This window comes from Bombina bombina, chromosome 6 (assembly GCF_027579735.1).
Source record: "Bombina bombina isolate aBomBom1 chromosome 6, aBomBom1.pri, whole genome shotgun sequence".
Taxonomy (NCBI): domain Eukaryota; kingdom Metazoa; phylum Chordata; class Amphibia; order Anura; family Bombinatoridae; genus Bombina; species Bombina bombina.
Window position 1 is genome coordinate 523,699,774 of NC_069504.1, and position 18,415 is coordinate 523,718,188.

General features: G+C 39.6%; 1 protein-coding gene across 3 annotated transcripts in view; it reads right to left on the bottom strand.

Annotated features, from left to right (window-relative positions):
* Positions 1 to 18,415, bottom strand: part of PDE8A (phosphodiesterase 8A) — a 1,084,545-nt gene that overhangs the window by 692,925 nt on the left and 373,205 nt on the right. The gene's annotated exons all lie outside the window — the stretch shown is intronic.

Sequence of the window (18,415 nt, forward strand, 5' to 3'; positions counted from 1 at the left end):
ACTTTGCTGCCAGGTTTGCAGAGGCTTATACACCTGGAAGGAATATATGTGTGGATGAATCCCTGATGAAGTATAAGGGAAGGCTGGGATTCAAGCAGTATTTTCCTTCCAAGCGCTCCAGGTATGGAGTGAAGGTATATAATCCCTGTGAGAGCGAGTCTGGGTATACTCAGGCCTTCCGGGTGTACAAGGGAAAGGATATCCACCTTGACCCTCCAAGTTGCCCAGAACATATGGAAACCACTGGCAAGATTGTCTGGGACCTGATATTACCCCTGATGAACAAATGGTACCACTTGTATCTAGACAATTTCTATACAAGTGTCCTTTTGTTAGAGCTGCTGTATTGTTTTGTTTTCAGTAGCTTGCAGTACAATTAGAAAGAACCACGCAGGTTTCCCAGGACAACTTGCATGCAACCGGCTACGAAGGGGGAAGACCTCAGTTCTGCGCCAAGAGGAGCTGTTGGCAGTTAAAGGGACAGTCTACACCAAAATTTTTCTTATTTAAAAAGATAGATAATCCCTTTATTACCCATTCCCCATTTTTGCTTAACCAACACAGTTATATTTATATACTTTTTACCTCTGTGATTACCTTGTATCTAAGCCTTTGCAGACTGCCCCCTTATCTAAGTGCCTTTGACAGACATGCAGTGTAGTCAATCAGTGAAGACTCCTAAATAACTTCACGGGAGTGAGCACAATGTTATCTATATGACACATGTGAACTAGCACAGTCTAACTGTGAAAAACTTTCAAAATGCTCTGAGCTAGGAGGCGGTTTTCAACTGTTTAGAAATCAGTTTGAGCCTAGCTAGGTTTAGCTTTTCAAAAATACCACCAAGGGAACAAAGCAAATTTGATGATAAAAGTAAATTGGAAAGTTGTTTAAAATTGCATGCCCTATCTGAATCATAAAAGTTTAGTTTTGACTATACTGTCCCTTTAAGTACAGAGACAAGCAAAATGTGTACCTTCTTACCACCATCCACAATGGGAGGACTGTGGAGGTCTCTGTACATGGCAGAGCTGAGAGCATAAGGAAGCCAGTGTGCATAAAGGCTTAGGGTTTATTGCACAGAAAACACAGCTTTTAGACATTTCCAACACATGGGGGTAGTTACTACACAAATAGACACAAATATTATACAATGAGACAAACATCAGACAATGGTTAGTTAAACAGATTCTAATCACATCCTGACTTACAAAAGGACAATCGATGACTCACACAATTAACAGAAAAACACTTCACACCTAGACTAGATAACAACAGGGGGAAGGTTATAGGGGTAGGGGTTTAACCCTTGCAGCCTGGTATCCGTGACACCAGGATTTCAACCATAACGCCCTACAGGCTAGGACAGCGAAACTAGAAGTTTTAGCTCCTAGTCTAACAATCTGTAAAATGGCATCTGCAATAAAGGAATTGGCCAATTTAAGAGTTTTAATCCTATCTTGAATTTCATCCAAGGAAGTCTCTACTTGAAGATAATCAGACAAGGTGTCAAACCAATAGGATGCCGCACTGGTCACGGTGGCAATACACACTGCAGGTTGCCACTGGAGACCTTGATGAACATAAATCTTTTTCAAATAAGCCTCCAGCTTCTTGTCCATCGGATCCTTAAAAGAGCAGCTATCCTCAATAGGAATAGTGGTTCTCTTAGCCAGAGTGGAAATGGCCCCTTCAACTTTGGGTACAGAATTCCAAGGGTCTTTCATGGAGTCCTTGACAGGAAACATTTTCTTAAAAATAAGAGACGGGGAAAAAAGACACCCCTGGTTTCTCCCATTCTTGTGAGATAATCTCCCTAGCACGGTCCGGCAAAGGAAAAACATCCGAAGTGGAAGGTTCATCTCGCTGGGGGTAGGGGTTTATTGCACAGAAAACACAGCTTTTAGACATTTCCAACACATGGGGGTAGTTACTACACAAATAGAAACAAATATTATACAATGAGACAAACATCCGACAATGGTTAGTTAAACAGATTCTAATCACATCCTGACTTACAAAAGGACAATCGATGACTCACACAATTAACAGAAAAACACTTCACACCTAGACTAGATAACAACAGGGGGAAGGTTATAGGGGGTAGGGGTTTAACCCTTGCAGCCTGGTATCCTTGACACCAAGATTTCAACCATAACGCCCTACGGGTTAGGACAGTGAAACTAGAAGTTTTAGCTCCTAGTCTAACAATCTGTAAAATGGCATCTGAAATAAAGGAATTGGCCAATTTAAGAGTTTTAATCCTATCTTGAATTTCATCCAAGGAAGTCTCTACTTGAAGAGAATCAGACAAGGTGTCAAACCAATAAGATGCCGCACTGGTCACGGTGGCAATACACACTGCAGGTTGCCACTGGAGACCTTGATGAACATAAATCTTTTTCAAATAAGCCTCCAGCTTCTTGTCCATCAAATCCTTAAAAGAGCAGCTATCCTCAATAGGAATAGTGTTTCTCTTAGCCAGAGTGGAAATGGCCCCTTCAACTTTGGGTACAGAATTCCAAGGGTCTTTAATGGAGTCCTTGACAGGAAACATTTTCTTAAAAATGAGAGATGGGGAAAACGACACCCCTGGTTTCTCCCATTCTTGTGAGATAATCTCCCTAGCATGGTCCGGCACAGGAAAAACATCCGAAGTGGAAGGTTCATCAAAGAAAACTATTATGTTTACTAGATTTTTTAGGAGTGGCGACAGTCGTATCAGAGTCATCTAAAGTAGCTAAAACCTCCTTTAACAATACACGAAGGTGTTCAAGCTTAAATCTGAAGGATACCACCTCAGTCTCAGAAGAAGGAATTATACTGTCCGAATCTGAGATTTCACCCTCAGAAAGTCCCGATGTAGCTTCCTCACCAGACTTATGAGAAAGTGCAACTTGGGAAGCAGAACTGAGGACAGGCACCTTACTTTCTGAATTTCTAGATTTCCTCTTGCGTTTTCCCTGTAATCTGGGAATGGCAGCTAATGCCGCAGATACCTGGGCAGCAATTTCTGCTTTTAAATAAACTCCACTAGGAGTTATAGAGGAACCGCAGGGCACTGCATGTGACGCCATTGAGGCTTGAGACATAGCAGGAGAAAGCTGAGGTATTATTTTAACAGCATCATCCTGAGAGACATTAGGTTAAAAAATCTTACCTTTATTCTGCAAGGTTTTCTTGACACATGAAGAACAAAATTGCATAGGAGCTGCAATGTGTGCATCTAAACATAATAAGCATGAATTCATGAGAGCAGGCTCTTGCTCCATAGCAGACATGTTGTGGAACAGTAAAGAAACTTGTACAGATAAGTTTCAAAGATTTTAATATTCAATTAAAATAAGCCAAGGAAAAAATACACTTTAAATTTTATCCCAAATTAGGTTTGATCCCCAGCTAAAATGATGTGAGAAAAGTTAAGAAAAAACATTTAATAAACATCAAATAAACTTCTACAATACCCATCAGGCAACCCCACACCTCAATTACTGAGGTGCCTTACCGCTACCAATTAAGACCGGATCATTCAAGAAATGGAGAAAAACATCTTTTTCCTCAGAAACGTTATAAAGTAAAGCCGGTCCTGTGACTGCAACTGCTGAGCTCAAATTACTGCTGCGACACAGAGAGGCACTACTTCCTGGTACACAGAGTACCAGAAATAACGTTTTTTTCAAACCTGACAGTTTAAAATGTTGCATCGTTTTATTTTAAAGCAAAAGGGAAATGAATAAGCTGCTGAAATAGAACATCCAGCCTTACTTTCAGTTTAACTTGTATTGTTTTATCAAGTAAATATGTGTCAGAAAATAAATCCTAATAAAAACATTTTACCCTTTCTTTTTAAAAGAATTTAAATGTTAGTCTCACACATGCTACAGTGCCTGCTTCATGCCCTAGTGTAACCCATACAAGAGGATTATCTATGCCCCAATAAAAAAGCAGTGTTTTTAATTTGTTAAGTGCATGTTCACCCAACTGGAAGAAAAAGCGATTACCTGCTCCGCTGTCCGACATGTAGACAGTTACAAGTTATGAGAGGACACAGTTCCTCACGGAGACCTTTGAAAAAGAAAGAACAGAGTAGCCAACTCTGGCTTTCTAAACTAGGGCAGCAATTGTTAGGAAAACGCAGTAAATACCTCTTTACAATCTCCTAACTGCTTTAAAGCCACTACTAATCGACTGCAAGGAATAACGTGGAATACGGCTATACCCCAAAACTTGCTTGTAGATAAAATCAAAATTTTTCTTCAGACTCCTAAACTTCACCTCCTCCATGAACCGAAGGCAAAGAGAATGACTGGGGGTTGTGAGTAAGGGAGTGATACTTAGCAGTTTAAACTGTGATATTCTTTGCCTCCTCCTGCTGACCAGGAGTGATATTCCCAATAGTAATTACTCAAGCCGTGGACTCACCATATCTTAGGAAAGAAAAATGAAATTAATACATTACTACTTATGGATTATGTTACATCTTTGTCTCTCATTAAAAAGCAAGGAGACAATTTATTGCTCCAAATTTGGTGTGAAGTATTGCACCAAATTTGGTGCAAAGTATTGCTCCAAATTTGGTGCACTAGTAGATATATAGATAAAAATTAAATAAATACATAACATAATATAGCTAACTTCCTTTTTTTTTATTTGGGATAAATCTATCTGCACCATGTTTAAGGCATGTAATACAATTCCCACTCTCCACCTTCATCAAATTTGACGCAAAACTTTTCGCACCAAATTTAACGCAATACTCAAATACTCAAACACAACCCACAAAATAGTGAAATGTTCCACCACTTTTGATTGGGAAATGCATAATCACATGATTTATGACATCAGCCAATCTGATTTAAATATACGTTATATAAGAACGTTCCTATGAAAGGTTCATTATTGAGCCGGATTTTTTTTTACATCAGGGACATTAAACTGATGGGTACAACTACTGTAACATGGTTACTACTTACCATGCTATTGTTTTTCCTCCTGTACTTGCAGCTCTCTACAAAATCATTCTCTTATTTTTATCCCTTGCAATTATCAGTTAGTGAAGTTCAGCATCTTCACACTGGGCACTGCCATCTTGGATCTTATATTTGTTATGTAACTTTTAAACTGTGCAAAAAAACTACAAAAACAGAATTTATGTTTACCTGATAAATTTCTTTCTCCAACGGTGTGTCCGGTCCACGGCGTCATCCTTACTTGTGGGATATTCTCTTCCCCAACAGGAAATGGCAAAGAGCCCAGCAAAGCTGGTCACATGATCCCTCCTAGGCTCCGCCTACCCCAGTCATTCGACCGACGTTAAGGAGGAATATTTGCATAGGAGAAACCATATGGTACCGTGGTGACTGTAGTTAAAGAAAATAAAATATCAGACCTGATTAAAAAAAAACCAGGGCGGGCCGTGGACCGGACACACCGTTGGAGAAAGAAATTTATCAGGTAAACATAAATTCTGTTTTCTCCAACATAGGTGTGTCCGGTCCACGGCGTCATCCTTACTTGTGGGAACCAATACCAAAGCTTTAGGACACGGATGAAGGGAGGGAGCAAATCAGGTCACCTAAATGGAAGGCACCACGGCTTGCAAAACCTTTCTCCCAAAAATAGCCTCAGAAGAAGCAAAAGTATCAAACTTGTAAAATTTGGTAAAAGTGTGCAGTGAAGACCAAGTCGCTGCCCTACATATCTGATCAACAGAAGCCTCGTTCTTGAAGGCCCATGTGGAAGCCACAGCCCTAGTGGAATGAGCTGTGATTCTTTCGGGAGGCTGCCGTCCGGCAGTCTCGTAAGCCAATCTGATGATGCTTTTAATCCAAAAAGAGAGAGAGGTAGAAGTTGCTTTTTGACCTCTCCTTTTACCTGAATAAACAACAAACAAGGAAGATGTTTGTCTAAAATCCTTTGTAGCATCTAAATAGAATTTTAGAGCGCGAACAACATCCAAATTGTGCAACAAACGTTCCTTCTTTGAAACTGGTTTTGGACACAGAGAAGGTACGATAATCTCCTGGTTAATGTTTTTGTTAGAAACAACTTTTGGAAGAAAACCAGGTTTAGTACGTAAAACCACCTTATCTGCATGGAACACCAGATAAGGAGGAGAACACTGCAGAGCAGATAATTCTGAGACTCTTCTAGCAGAAGAAATCGCAACTAAAAACAAAACTTTCCAAGATAATAACTTAATATCAACGGAATGTAAGGGTTCAAACGGAACCCCCTGAAGAACTGAAAGAACTAAATTGAGACTCCAAGGAGGAGTCAAAGGTTTGTAAACAGGCTTGATTCTAACCAGAGCCTGAACAAAGGCTTGAACATCTGGCACAGCTGCCAGCTTTTTGTGAAGTAATACCGACAAGGCAGAAATCTGTCCCTTCAGGGAACTTGCCGATAATCCTTTTTCCAATCCTTCTTGAAGGAAGGATAGAATCCTAGGAATCTTAACCTTGTCCCAAGGGAATCCTTTAGATTCACACCAACAGATATATTTTTTCCAAATTTTGTGGTAAATCTTTCTAGTCACAGGCTTTCTGGCCTGAACAAGAGTATCGATCACAGAATCTGAGAACCCTCGCTTCGATAAAATCAAGCGTTCAATCTCCACGCAGTCAGCTGGAGTGAAACCAGATTCGGATGTTCGAACGGACCCTGAACAAGAAGGTCTCGTCTCAAAGGTAGCTTCCAAGGTGGAGCCGATGACATATTCACCAGATCTGCATACCAAGTCCTGCGTGGCCACGCAGGAGCTATCAAAATCACCGACGCCCTCTCCTGCTTGATCCTGGCTATCAGCCTGGGGATGAGAGGAAATGGCGGGAACACATAAGCTAGTTTGAAGGTCCAAGGTGCTACTAGTGCATCCACTAGAGCCGCCTTCGGATCCCTGGATCTGGCCCCGTAGCAAGGAACTTTGAAGTTCTGACGAGAGGCCATCAGATCCATGTCTGGAATGCCCCACAGGTGAGTGACTTGGGCAAAGATTTCCGGATGGAGTTCCCACTCCCCCGGATGCAATGTCTGACGACTCAGAAAATCCGCTTCCCAATTTTCCACTCCTGGGATGTGGATAGCAGACAGGTGGCAGGAGTGAGACTCCGCCCAAAGAATAATTTTGGTTACTTCTTCCATCGCTAGGGAACTCCTTGTTCCCCCCTGATGGTTGATGTACGCAACAGTCGTCATGTTGTCTGATTGAAACCGAATGAACCTGGTCCTCGCAAGCTGGGGCCAGGCCTGGAGCGCATTGAATATCGCTCTCAGTTCCAGAATATTTATCGGTAGAAGAGATTCTTCCCGAGACCAAAGACCCTGAGCTTTCAGGGATCCCCAGACCGCGCCCCAGCCTATCAGACTGGCGTCGGTCGTGACAATGACCCACTCTGGTCTGTGGAACATCATCCCTTGAGACAGATTGTCCAGGGACAGCCACCAACGGAGTGAGTCTCTGGTCTTCTGATTTACTTGTATCTTCGGAGACAAGTCTGTATAGTCCCCATTCCACTGACTGAGCATGCACAGTTGTAATGGTCTTAGATGAATGCGCGCAAAAGGAACTATGTCCATCGCCGCCACCATCAACCCGATCACTTCCATGCACTGAGCTATGGAAGGAAGAGGAACGGAATGAAGTATCCGACAAGAGTCCAGAAGCTTTGTTTTTCTGGCCTCTGTTAGAAAGATCCTCATTTCTAAGGAGTCTATAATTGTTCCCAAGAAGGGAACCCTTGTTGACGGGGATAGAGAACTCTTTTCCACGTTCACTTTCCAGCCGTGAGATCTGAGAAAGGCCAGGACAATGTCCGTGTGAGCCTTTGCTTGAGGAAGGGACGACGCTTGAATCAGAATGTCGTCCAGGTAAGGTACTACTGCAATGCCCCTTGGTCTTAGCACCGCTAGAAGGGACCCTAGTACCTTTGTGAAAATCCTTGGAGCAGTGGCTAATCCGAAAGGAAGCGCCACGAACTGGTAATGTTTGTCCAGGAATGCAAACCTTAGGAACCGATGATGTTCCTTGTGGATAGGAATATGTAGATACGCATCCTTTAAATCCACCGTGGTCATGAATTGACCTTCCTGGATGGAAGGAAGAATAGTTCGAATGGTTTCCATCTTGAACGATGGGACCTTGAGAAATTTGTTTAAGATCTTGAGATCTAGGATTGGTCTGAACGTTCCCTCTTTTTTGGGAACTATGAACAGATTGGAGTAGAACCCCATCCCTTGTTCTCTTAATGGAACAGGATGAATCACTCCCATTTTTAACAGGTCTTCTACACAATGTAAGAACGCCTGTCTTTTTATGTGGTCTGAAGACAACTGCGACCTGTGGAACCTCCCCCTTGGGGGAAGTCCCTTGAATTCCAGAAGATAACCCTGGGAGACTATTTCTAGCGCCCAAGGATCCAGAACATCTCTTGCCCAAGCCTGAGCGAAGAGAGAGAGTCTGCCCCCCACCAGATCCGGTCCCGGATCGGGGGCCAATATTTCATGCTGTCTTGGTAGCAGTGGCAGGTTTCTTGGCCTGCTTTCCCTTGTTCCAGCCTTGCATTGGTCTCCAAGCTGGCTTGGCCTGAGAAGAATTACCCTCTTGCTTAGAGGACGTAGCACCTTGGGCTGGTCCGTTTTTACGAAAGGGACGAAAATTAGGTCTATTTTTTGCCTTGAAAGGCCGATCCTGAGGAAGGGCGTGGCCCTTACCCCCAGTGATATCAGAGATAATCTCTTTCAAGTCAGGACCAAACAACGTTTTCCCCTTGAAAGGAATGTTTAGTAGCTTGTTCTTGGAAGACGCATCAGCCGACCAAGATTTCAACCAAAGCGCTCTGCGCGCCACAATAGCAAACCCAGAGTTCTTAGCCGCTAACTTAGCCAATTGCAAAGAGGCGTCTAGAGTGAAAGAATTAGCCAATTTGAGAGCATTGATTCTGTCCATAATCTCCTCATAAGGAGGAGAGTCACTATCGAGCACCTTAAGCAGTTCATCAAACCAGAAATATGCGGCAGTAGTGACAGGGACAATGCATGAAATGGGTTGTAGAAGGTAACCCTGCTGAACAAACATCTTTTTAAGCAAACCTTCTAATTTTTTATCCATAGGATCTTTGAAAGCACAACTATCCTCTATGGGAATAGTGGTGCGTTTGTTTAAAGTAGAAACCGCTCCCTCGACCTTGGGGACTGACTGCCATAAGTCCTTTCTAGGGTCGACCATAGGAAACAATTTTTTAAATATGGGGGGAGGGACGAAAGGAATACCGGGCCTTTCCCATTCTTTATTAACAATGTCCGCCACCCGCTTGGGTATAGGAAAAGCTTCTGGGAGCCCCGGCACCTCTAAGAACTTGTCCATTTTACATAGTTTCTCTGGGATGACTAAATTTTCACAATCATCCAGAGTGGATAATACCTCCTTAAGCAAAATGCGGAGATGTTCCAATTTAAATTTAAATGTAATCACATCAGATTCAGCCTGCTGAGAAATGTTCCCTAAATCAGTAATTTCTCCCTCAGACAAAACCTCCCTGGCCCCCTCAGATTGGGTTAGGGGCCCTTCAGAGATATTAATATCAGCGTCGTCATGCTCTTCAGTAACTAAAACAGAGCAGCCACGCTTACGCTGACAAGGGTTCATTTTGGCTAAAATGTTTTTGACAGAATTATCCATTACAGCCGTTAATTGTTGCATAGTAAGGAGTATTGGCGCGCTAGATGTACTAGGGGCCTCCTGAGTGGGCAAGACTCGTGTAGACGAAGGAGGGAATGATGCAGTACCATGCTTACTCCCCTCACTTGAGGAATCATCTTGGGCATCATTGTCATTATCACATAAATCACATTTATTTAAATGAATAGGAATTCTGGCTTCCCCACATTCAGAACACAGTCTATCTGGTAGCTCAGACATGTTAAACAGGCATAAACTTGATCAGAAAGTACAAAAAACGTTTTAAAATAAAACCGTTACTGTCACTTTAAATTTTAAACTGAACACACTTTATTACTGCAATTGCGAAAAAACATGAAGGAATTGTTCAAAATTCACCAAATTTTCACCACAGCGTCTTAAAGCTTTGAAAATATTGCACACCAATTTTGGAAGCTTTAACCCTTAAAATAACGGAACCGGAGCCGTTTTAAGCTTTAACCCCTTTACAGTCCCTGGTATCTGCTTTGCTGAGACCCAACCAAACCCAAAGGGGAATACGATACCAAATGACGCCTTCAGAAGTCCTTTATAAGTATCAGAGCTCCTCTCACATGCGACTGCATGCCATGCCTCTCAAAAACAAGTGCGCAACACCGGCGCGAAAATGAGACTCTGCCTATGCTTTGGGAAAGCCCCTAAAGAATAAGGTGTCTAAAACAGTGCCTGCCGATATTATTATATCAAAATACCCAGATAAAATGATTCCTCAAGGCTAAATATGTGTTAATAATCAATCGATTTAGCCCAGAAAAGGTCTACAGTTTAAATAAGCCCTTGTGAAGCCCTTATTTACAATCGTAATAAACATGGCTTACCGGATCCCATAGGGAAAATGACAGCTTCCAGCATTACATCGTCTTGTTAGAATGTGTCATACCTCAAGCAGTAAGAGACTGCACTCTGTTCCCCCAACTGAAGTTAATTGCTCTCAACAGTCCTGTGTGGAACAGCCATGGATTTTAGTTACGGTTGCTAAAATCATTTTCCTCATACAAACAGAATTCTTCATCTCTTTTCTGTTTCTGAGTAAATAGTACGTACCAGCACTATTTGAAAATAACAAACTCTTGATTGAATAATGAAAAACTACAGTTAAACACTAAAAAACTCTAAGCCATCTCCGTGGAGATGTTGCCTGTACAACGGCAAAGAGAATGACTGGGGTAGGCGGAGCCTAGGAGGGATCATGTGACCAGCTTTGCTGGGCTCTTTGCCATTTCCTGTTGGGGAAGAGAATATCCCACAAGTAAGGATGACGCCGTGGACCGGACACACCTATGTTGGAGAAAATGTACACTTCCACTCTCTATTGTGTGAGCTAAACTGAAGTGAAAGATACAGCTGTCAAAAAGCCGGATACATCCCAGATCTGTGAAAGTGCACTGTGTCTGTCACAGGATGCAACAATACATGAGCTACAAGATGGCGGCACCCAGTATAAAATGCAGAGCTTTATTAGCTGGATTCTGTAAGGAGTTAAAATACGAGACTGGCTTGAAAGAGAACTGCAGGTATAGGAGGGAAAACAGTAGTACAATGAGTAGTAACCATGTTACTGTAGTTGTACCCAGCAGTTTAATGTCCCTTAAAGCTTGGTTTGAGGACATTTTTGGAAGATGTTGGCTTAAATCCCAAGAGGTTTTGACAACATTCTGAAAGTTTCTATGAAAGGAATATTTGCTTCTTGGACTGAAATAATATTCCTTTAGGCTTATTCTTCCTATCCTGGGAAAGCCACAACATTTTCCTTTCAGTCATATCCTTAATAAAAGAATCCATTTCAGAACGAGAAATGATGCTTATAGTTATTATCAGATAGCTAGATTTTCAGCTACAATGCCCTACTTACATGAACAGCAAAGGCTATGGATTTTGTATTCATACACTCTTCACACACAAAAAACTAACCCCATGAGGTCCATTTTCACCAAAACCTCATTCACAGTGGCTGACAGAATAAGCAAATTGTTTACAGACTGAAGACATATGCAGCCATCTCTAACACACTAGCACCAGCAAAAAGCTTGTCTATTAATGCAGTTAATACAACGTTCTCTAATGCATGCTTTCCTTATACATTTATATGATCTGTAACAATAAATGTGCTCTTAGGAAGCCAGGAAATAGTCATCTCTACTACAGGAATCTTTTCCCAGTTTTGTAAAAGAAAAACATAATATTACTTGAACTATTCTTAAAGAAATAATATATAAAACCAAAAAAAAAGAGAAAACACCCAACCTTTTTCTTAGTTTTAAACATCTACAAAAAACAAAAACAAAACATAGTAGAGAGAGAAAAGAGAGTGTTCAAGTACAGTAGAGGAAAGCACTCACAAAAATGTTACTCACCTGAGGTGCACTTTAGGATGATAACACACAATTATAAGGCACTCACCAGGACATAAAATCTATTTATTACTGTGCCCATCCTCTGACAAAATGTAAGTCGCAAACAATAATAATAATATATATATATAATATCCATAATCACATAATATCCAAGGGTCTGCACTCTCTATGCTTTTAGTCAAAACATATTTTATTAGGTATTGTTTTGGGGACAAAATTCAACTTCTTGTTTGGACTTTCCTATAAGTCCAGCAAGGGCAGACCCTGCATATGTATTTATTTATTTATTTGTATATATATATATACGACAAACACACATATACAGTACATAAAAGTATATGAGTTAAACCCTGGCTGGGAACCACTTAATTGTCAATGACATATTACACACCCAATAGTGTATCTCTTAATTGGCAGAAACACAAAATGCAATCATAGGGTTAAATTACTAATGTATACAGCACAGCAGTGATTTAAAGGGAGACTCTAGTCAAAATTAAACTTTCGTTATTTAGATAGGGCATGCAGTTTTAAACAACTTTCCAATTGACTTTTATCATTAAATTTGCTTTGTTTGCTTGGTGGTATTTTTGGAAAGCTAAACCTAGGTAAGCTCAATCTGATTTCTAAACCGTTGAAAACCGCCTCTTAGCTCAGAGCATTTTGAAAGTTTTTCACCGTTAGACAGTACTAGTTCATGTGTGTCATATAGATAGCATTGTGCTTACTCCCATGGAGTTATTTAGGAGTCTGCACTGCTTGGCTAAACTGCAAGTCTGTTAAAAGCACTGAGATAAGGGGGCAGTCTGCAGAGGCTTAGATACAAGGTAATCACAGAGGTAAAACATATATTAATATAACTGTGTTGGTTATGCAAAACTGGGGAATGGGTAATAAAAGGATTATCTATCTTTTTAAACAATAAAAATTCTGGTGTAGACTGTCCATTTAATCCCTTGATGGCCAGAAACACATATACAATACTTCTATTAGGGTAACAATTTTTTTCTATATTTTGACACAATCTCGCCACCTTTCAATTTACAAAATAAAACAGTAAGTTCTGGAGAAGGAAAATGTTAATAGAAAGTCAAAATTAAACTTGCATGATTCAGATAGAACATGTAATTTTAAGACACTTTTAAATTAACTTCTATTTTCAAATGTGCTTTGTTCTCTTGGTATCCTTTGTTGTAAAAGAATATGCACATATCCTACACTAGTGGCCACTAGCTGCTCTTGTGATTGTGATTGGCTAACTAGATGTGTTCAGCTAGCTATCAGTAGTGCAATGATGTTCCTTAAGTAAAGGATAACAAGATAATGAAGCAAATTTGATAATAGAAGTAAATTTAAAAGTTGTTTAAAATTGTATGTTCTATCCAAATCTATCCAATGTGTTTCTTGTCCCGTTAAGGCTTCTAGAATATGGTTAGAAAAGTGTTATGAAATTTTGAATAATTGTTCATTTAAACTCATAGGGGTTGATTTATCATGGCCCGAATGGGGCCAAATGCCCCTGTTTCTGCGTGAGCCCTAAGGGTCGCCGGAAACAGGAGTTAAGAAGCAGCGGTCTTAAGACCACTGCTCCTTAACTCGTCCGCCGCTTTTGAGGCTGCGGACATCAGTCCACCCGATCGCATATGATCGGGTTGATTGACACCCCCTGCTAGCGGCCAATCGGCATTGCACAAGCGGTTCACCAGAACTGCTTGTGCAATGTTAAATGCCGACGGCATTTAGCAATGTCTGGCGGACATGATACGCTACAGTGGATCATGTCCGCCAGACATTGATGAATCGCCCCATAGAGCTCCTAAATTAGTGGATGAAGTTGGTATTGAAATAAGAAAAAAATGCACACACAGTGAAAACAGATGAATATCAGGATAAATTAATTAAAAATAAAAAATGCAGAAAGGTGAAGAAGACTACACAAAGGGGGAGATATTTACTCTGAAGAGAGAACATAGACAGTCTAGGCGAAATAAACAATGGGATTGAACTCTGGTCCAAAATAAAATGCTTAAAAATAGATCTTTTATGAGGAATAATGATTAGTTCCTTAGGAATGATAGGCATCTTGCTCAAAAAAAGGAATCTTTGAAAAGTAATGATCAGTGTCCTGGGAATGGAAAAACTACCCAAAACGTACATACAGCAAAGGGCAATAATCAATAGAATGGGCCAACTTATACAGTTCTTGTTCAATGGTATTTGACTCGAGCTAAAATGTTTTATAATTCTGTAATCTTTCTATGACTCTATGGGGCATATTTATCAAGCTCCGTATGGACATCCCCTGCTGGTGCAATGATAAATGCCGAGAGCGTATGCTGTCGGCATTTATCGATGTGCAGCAGACATGATCCGCTATATCGGATCATGTCCGCTTGCACAATCATAAAGATGCCCCTATGACTCTATGTTGGAGAGGCTGTGTTGAGAGATGTGGCTTTTTACATATATGGCGGTTATGCCTTTGTTTAGCTCATTTTTGGCAATCGTGATTCCAATTATTGTATAGATTTTCCATTAATATTTCTTGGAGCAACACTTTTACATTGTGGACTCCTTAATCTTCAGAAACCCTGTCATTTTCTATGTATTTACCTGTTCTTGGCAGTCAAATTGGCGATAGATTACATTCAATCCATGGAGATATTAATTTGATCAAATTTGGGTGGAGTGGGAAAGGGAGAAAACCCTGTCAACCCATGTGAAAAAATATATATATATCTATATATATAAATCTTTGTTTTGTTTTTCATTTTCTTTACTGTCCTGCTATTTGATTAGTCTGAATTGCTGTTGTTTGCTAAAGTTATATATGAGCTTTGATCTTCCTGCGTCATATTGGCCTAGTGCTTATACTGTAAGTTTTTGGACGCTGTATCTTTACCGGTGATATGCTGTTCCTGATCCTCTAGTTTATGTTAATTTTAAATATGAAAACTAAGGATAAGGACTCAATTTGAAGATACCTCTCACGTATGTTTTGTATAGTCTTATGTTGTTGAAAACTATGATAGATCTGTACACTGAAAGAGTCGCACTGTATCATCTCTGCTACCCTTTTGCCAACTAGCAAATAATGAAAAAATATTGCAAAGCTGTATCGTTATGAATAACTAAACATTTTATATAAAAATCTCAAAGTGTCTACTGCCCATTTAAATGGCAGCAATGTTTGTAGGCTCCTCAGCCTACCCTTAGTATGCTCTCAAGAAAATGGTTTAGTTTCAAACAAGGACTTCAAGAGAAAAAGTAAAATTGCTAATTGCTCACTGTATCTGAAAGTTTAATTTTGAGTCCCATGTCTATTTAAACAAAAAAAAAGTATTATACATATAAATAAGCAATATAATATCTAAAAATATTTTGTCCAGTTGAATGCTTAAATTTATTTTAAAATCAGCAGTCAACACATGGTTGAGCACAACTCATCTGTGGGTACAGGCGTCAAACTGTCAGATAAGGATGCCTCAACTCAACAAAGGGAAAAATGTCCCTTTAACAGAACAACCCACATCCTTAGGCGTAAACAACCTGTAAATGTGCAGTAAAGACACAAGAAATGAACACAGGAGTATACAAAAGCCCTGGAATGATACAAGAGACTTATATGCAGTTCATGAATAGATAGGCAAAGAGCAAGCAGGAGTTTGCACCAATTATGTCTTTTTACTGCAGTCCCTGCTTCCCCCTTAGAATAGATGGGCATAAGCCATAGAGAAAAGCAATGGCTCAGCCATTATGTCTTGTTAAATCAACGTCAAAGAACAAGCTGTCATCAAATTGCCATAATTGCTAACACCAAGTAGAAAATGTTGGCCAAGCTCAGCCTACTGTATTTCTGCTCTATTTAAAATACTAAAACTGTCCCAGATAATTTTGAAGCATAGAAGTGTTGATATATATTCCCCATAGGCAGATGCTATTAACAATTATGTGCACTAAAGAAATGGAATAGTCATATCCCTAGAAAAATGATTTCTATCACATCTTTATGTTTATCACCAGTTTTGTTAGGGATTTTTAGTGCAGTGTTTGATACAGTCTGGTTAAAAAACAACAGGAATACTTCTGTACATGTGTTATAGAATTTTTTTCTTTCGCTTTTAGGCTTTTTTGGTCACCATCTATCTACATGTTACAGCTATTAATCAAATGATTCCTGGCACAAAACCTTAAAATGTTCTATAATCCCTATGAAAAAGGAACCTTTAAATGTTCATTTTTTTGCCTGAAACAAAAAGTGTGTAATATAAGATGTCACTATCCTAACTTAAACTGAAAGAAGAGTATCAGCTGTCTCCTAGTAATGCTCTTTAGATGAGCATTACTTGCTAATGGGCATGTGTACCTTTTAGCCAATGAGCATTAGTAGGAAGTGTATATCATCCAATAAGGATTTCTTGTTACTGCCTGCTGGCTATTGCATCTTTATGACCTGCTTCTGTACCATGCTAACCATCACTTATTGTGTCTGCTGGCCAATACTTACCACCCTCAGCTGACCTGCTGCTTTGTTCAATTGGCCGTTGTCTGCAACAGCCCTATCACTGAGTCCAGCTGACCACTGCTATCCACCCTCCCATTGCCTGTGTCTATGTATTACATGCCTCCACAAATTCACCTTCAAATTGCATTGCTACAACCTGTTCATCTAAAATGTTTTCAAACACAGACCTCATTATAATTGCCTCAGGTCTGTCCTGTTTTCAGCCAGGCTCCTGATTACTACAATTTGAACCCTGGATGTTATATCTAATAACACATTGTTGGACTGTCCAGAGACCCATGCAGTAGCTTAATCAGACAGGCTACTAAATATTTTCATGCTACTTTTTATCATATAAATGCCCTCCCATGTCAGCTTTCGTTCACTTGTTATTTAGATAGAGAATTGATTATCTCAAACTATCACTACTGAGACGATCTGCATGACTGCCCATCCTTATAGCAGACATGCTCACAGCCAATCCAGAGTTGACATGGTTATAATCCATTGGAGGCAGTGGAATGCCCAGAAGGCAATGATAAGATCTGCATTTTTAAACAGAGTATATAGAGAATTTTCTGACAGGTAAGTAATAATTGTAGCCTTAATAAAAACGCACATTTTAAAATATATTTTTTTAGATAGCACTGTGGAATCTGTTGGCGCTGTACAAATAAATAAGAATAAAAATAATAAGGCAGATTTTTAAACATTTAACCTTTGGTTGATCAAGTGTATTTTTAAAATTCACAAGGCACCCATAAATCATTTTTAAAATGCATTTGCCACCCAAAGTTGTCTATACCAGTGCAGTATTTCACAACCTTTTAAATAAATCTGTAAATAATATTAAGAGGGTATATGCCAAAAAACGATGCTGTCAGTAATGCAGGATAGTTAATAAAACTAAATAATATATTCTGTGCTTAGGGCTTTCCTCTATTCCTTTGAGAAACACAATGTTACATGCTTCCCCAATACGACAAAGCCACAGTCTTTGAAGAATGTTCATGAATTGTGAAGCCATCCCACGGTATCTCATGATTCAAGGTTTTAACCTTGAAAAGGAAAAATAAGCAGATTCTGTTTTTTAGTGTAATGTAATGTAACTCTTTAGTGAGAAGTAAAGAAAAATCTAACAATGTCTGCTAAAATTACAGGCTAAAATATCATGTCCTTAATTGTAACATAAAAGAAGTTTGGAGGTGTATGCTAAATTGTCATGATCAAAGTGAGTAGGGTTGAATATCTGTTGTCATAGTTTGTGAAATTAAGTAAATGTGTACAGTTTACCACTGGAACCCCACTAGGTCAACAAAAGCTCATGGGCAACAAGAATATCAATAGTGATGTAAAATCCTGTTAAATCATTGGATTCTCACTGGTATCCTATTGATTAACCCTATTTCTAACCCTAGAGACAATGTTGCACTTGCTACTCACTCGTCTTGAGATTGGCAGCCAGTAACATTGCAGTTCATTAATGCCATTGGCTGTAAGATTTCTCTAAACTCAAGATCTTAGGCCTCAACATTGTGATAGGGCTATTGTCGTCACTGATCATATTCTGACCCCAACATTAGCATTATACAGTGTTTGTGTAAAAAAAAAAAAAATGTAAAACTTCTTTAGACACATAAATTTACATAGAACACAATTTATTGGTTTAAAGGGACATTAAACACTAAATACATGCTAGATAGAATGATGCATTCAAAGAAAAGATTAGTCCATGACTAACATGTAGATGTATTTTGTAAAGTTTCATTAGTTGTTTAAAAAGTGACAAAATGAGTGTAAAGTTTAAGTGTCTATAAAACACTGGGAGCTGCCATGTTG